The 4,243-nt window shown below is 33.6% G+C and overlaps 1 pseudogene across 1 annotated transcript; it reads left to right on the forward strand.

Annotated features, from left to right (window-relative positions):
• The first annotated feature begins 2,059 nt into the window (after nt 1-2,059).
• On the forward strand, nt 2,060-2,639 carry LOC307065612 (AP-3 complex subunit sigma-1-like; annotated as a pseudogene). The gene has a single exon. The product of its transcript is annotated as an AP-3 complex subunit sigma-1-like (transcript).
• The last annotated feature ends 1,604 nt before the right edge of the window (nt 2,640-4,243 follow it).

The raw sequence follows: 4,243 nt of genomic DNA on the forward strand, positions 1-4,243 counted from the left end.
TAGGTATGTTGGTTTCCCTCTCTCCCTCCCTCCTTTTTGATTATCTTTCTATTTATCTTTCTAACTATCTAAAAATAATGCAATAAATACACATTATGGAAAAATCATATATTAGAGAATGGACACAACATGCAAAGCAAATTCCTTCCTCCATTTTTCCCCATCCTTAAATCAGTTTTTCAGAGGTTAAATTGTTTATGTTTCACGGCTATATTTTGATTTATCGACTTTGCATATTATCTGTTGATTCCCAGCTATAAAGGTAAGAATTTAGTCCACCCATGTTACTTGCTATTTGTCTTTTCTTCCTACTAGTTTTAATAATCCTATTATTACTTTCATTTCTAATGGTTACTTACTGACTTTTTTTTTGGTTTTTTTATTTGTTTTTTTTTCAGCTTTGAGGTATAATTGACAGATTTGTAATATATTTAAAGTGTACATTGTGATGATTTGATATATGTATATATTATGAAAAGATTTCCCCCATCTAGTTAATTATCACATCCATCACCTTAAAGCTGTTGACAAAGTACTTGGCTCCTAGTTGAATAAAAAAGGCATAAACATCACATTCATGCTAAACACTAATTATTTCAAATTGGTGAAAAAAGTCATAAAGTACAAATTAACTGTGGTCTCCTCTGTGAAATGTATCTTAAAAGAACTATAATTTCTATGGTATTATTGCAGGAAGATGAGGCTATCATCCTATTCTGTGGACAGTACAAGCAAAGAGAACCATCATTCCCAAGGTAGGGAAAAAGTATGTGCCACCTTTTTTTTTTTAAATTTTTATTGGAGTATAGTTGATTTACAATGTTGTGTTAGTTTCAGGTGTAGAGCAAAGTGAATCAGTCTATTCCCATGTAGGCCATTACAGAGTACTGAGTAGAGTTCCCTGTGCTATACAGTAGGTTCTTATTAGTACTGAAATTTCTATTGTCCATTGCATCAACTGCCAACTCTCTTTTCACTTTTTGTGTTAATGACACTAACATTACTATTCACACTTCCACCTCTCCTGCCCATTTTTTAAGCCTCAATTTCTGTATTTTTGCAGTGTCAAGCTTTATCATATTTATATTTTGTTCTGCAAGGATTCAAATTCAAGAGATCTGGGTTAAAATCATATTTCCATTATATATAAGCTATATAATATAATTTCACTAGGCCTCAGTGGCGAGTATGTGACTTTTTCATTTTCCTTAAAGGTGCCTTTTGATGAACAGGTTTCTAATTCTGATAAAGTTCAGTATATCGTTTTTTTTCTTTTATGGTTATTGCTTTTTTACACACCAAGAAATCTCTGCCTACTGCATGACTGCAAAGATATTCTTTATGCTTCCTTCTACGGATTTTATAGTTTCGGCTTTTATTTTTAGATTTTCAGTCCAACTCAGGTTAATTTTTAAATATGTTGTGATGTACATGTCAGACAATGTACATGCAGACAATTTCAATGCATCTATACGTTCATTCTTCACCTTGCTTTAAAGTACCATTTACACCATTTGTTCAAAATGGTAACCTCTTTGTAAAAGCCAACTGCTTTCCTCTTGCTTTTCATCAGAGAAGAGGATAACATCAAAATTACTAGACAAGATTGGGCACATTCAGGGTGGTATGGCCAAAGACAATATCAAAATTATAACTATGAAGAATCTTAAGCTAGCTAGCTAGCTGTTTCTTTTTCTGTTCTTAATTTCTTTATATTTAAAATTTTTATATAAGATACGCATGCACATAGTTAACTTAAAGAGTTAAGTGATTCTTTGAAGCAACACTTCCCTCTCCCTTACTGCTCCTCTATTTTCTAATTCCCAGAAGCAATCATTTTATTTCTTTTCACTATTTAAAATTTACCTGAATAGTTCTAAAAAACATGGTTTTATCGCTACATCGTGTAGATTTTATCTCGTGTCATCTCTGTGCAGATGAATATTTAGCATATGTTTTTGTTTAAAACCATTCACCCGCCAGCGAGATCCCGAGGCGAGGCTCGCGCGCCCGCCCCCACCCCGTCCCCCAGCTCCCACCAGGTCGGCCCTGCTCAGCCATGATCGAGGTGATCCTCATCTTTAACAACCAAGGGAAGCCGTGGCTCTCCAAGTTCTACCAGCCCTACAGTGAAGATACACAACAGCAAATCGTCAGGGAGACATTCCATTTGGTATCTAAGAGATGAAAATGCTGTAATTTCCTAGAAGAAGGATTATTAATTGCAGGATCTGACAACAAACTGATTTATAGACATTATGCAACATTATATTTTGTCTTCTGTGTGGATTCTTCAGAAAGTGAACTTGGCATTTTAGATCTAATTCAAGTATTTGTGGAAACATTAGACAAATGTTTTGAAAACGTCTGTGAACTGGATCTAATTTTCCATGTAGACAAGGTTCACTATATTCTTGCAGAAATGGTGATGGGGTGGAATGGTATTGGAGACCAACATGAATGAGACTGTTAAACAAATTGATGCACAAAATAAACTGGAGAAATCTGAGGCTGGCTTAGCGAGAGCTCCAGCTGGTGCTGTATCAGCTGTAAAGAATATGAATCTTCCTGAGATCCCAAGAAATATTAACATTTGTGACATCAGCATAAAAGTGCCAAAGCTGCCCTCTTTTAAATAAAAAATTTAAAAGGCCACTCTCAGGTAAAACCCGGGGGAAAAGTTATCTAAGTTTACCATGCAGTTGTTTACCAAAAATAGAGGAGGAGAGTCAACTTTTGCTCTTGGATTTAAGTCAAGGTACTGTAAAGAAGTTATGTAAAGGCGGTATGGAAGTTCATTGTTGCTTTTCTTGCTCAGTGATTTTGAAGAAATTGAGTAGTTACAGTGTCATTTTTTTCTTTATTTTCTAAACTGCATTCCTATGGCCACCTAAGGCATGCCTCTATGTATTGGCTACTACAGTATTTCGAAAAGTGTTTGGGACATTTCTTTAAATTATGTATAACCCAAAATGTTGGTGTTTTGTATGGATCACAAATACAGCATTCCTTAATTCTTTCTGTTATTTGTCACAATTGTTATTTAAAGAATGAAATATGTATTGCATGAAAACAGCATGACCTTTTTCTCTTAGTTTAAATAAACTCCAAGGTAACTGGAAAAAAATAAATAAATAAAACCATTCACCCTACTGCCTGTATCTCTATTCCCCCACCTATATATTTGCTCCCTGTGCTCTCTTCCTCCAATATAGTTACATCACGTTAAGTTAGATTAACATTCAAGGTTTGCATTCTTATACCTAGGTAAACAACATTTCCTGCTGACCCACATAATATATAGGATTAATTTTACCTTCCTTTCATTAGAGTTCATTGTCTTTTTTTTTCTTTGATTAGTGATTTTATATACATAATACTTTGGTTAATATATATGTATACTCAAATATATAATTCAATTTCAATCACTTTTAGTTGTTTATATCTCTCTAAATACACCCAGACATATTAAGTATTCTACTAATTTCATCTTTCTTAAAGAAATCTTTCCTAGATTAGTTTGACTTTTTCCAATATCCTATATCTTTTCTATAGCCTGTATCTTTTCTTTCCTAATATCCTATATCTTTTCTTTCTTGGTTTATGCTCTCATTTAGTGAAATGCAGCCTCTAACAGTTTACTGAAGGATTCATAGAAGATCAATTTTGGAGAGTTTAGATATCTGAAATATCCTTAGTTTCCCTCACAGTTGATTAGTAGTTTGTCATACTACTAGTATGTCAAACTACTAGTTTGTCTAATTACTTAGATTAGCAATCTCAGTATTTTAAAGTCATTGCTTCAGTGTTTTCTAGATTCCAGGGCTGCTGCTGAGAAGTCCAAAGCCATTCTGATACCTGACTCTTCTAGGTACCTTCTCTTTGAAAATGAGTGGAATTTTCTCCTGCTCCCAGTGTTCAGAAAATGCATGATAATAGACATTAGTATGGATCTATCTTTTCCAGTGTGCTAAGGCATTGTACATCCAGCTGGCCCTCTGCATCTGTAAATTCATATCCTTCAGTTTTGGGAAATTATTTTGGATTATCCTTTGTTGATTTCTTCTACTGTATTTTACACTTTCTCTCTTTGGAAAATTTTTTATTTGGGTATTGGACTTCTTAAATTACTTATCTTTTCTCTCCTATTTTCTGTCTTTTTACTCTATTATCTGAAAATTTTCTGTATTTTTATTTTCCAGCCTTTCTATTGAGTTTTTTAAAATTTCTGCTAGCATCTTTT

The sequence above is a fragment of the Hyperoodon ampullatus genome (assembly GCF_949752795.1).
Source record: "Hyperoodon ampullatus genome assembly, chromosome: 17".
Classification (NCBI taxonomy): Eukaryota; Metazoa; Chordata; class Mammalia; order Artiodactyla; family Ziphiidae; genus Hyperoodon; species Hyperoodon ampullatus.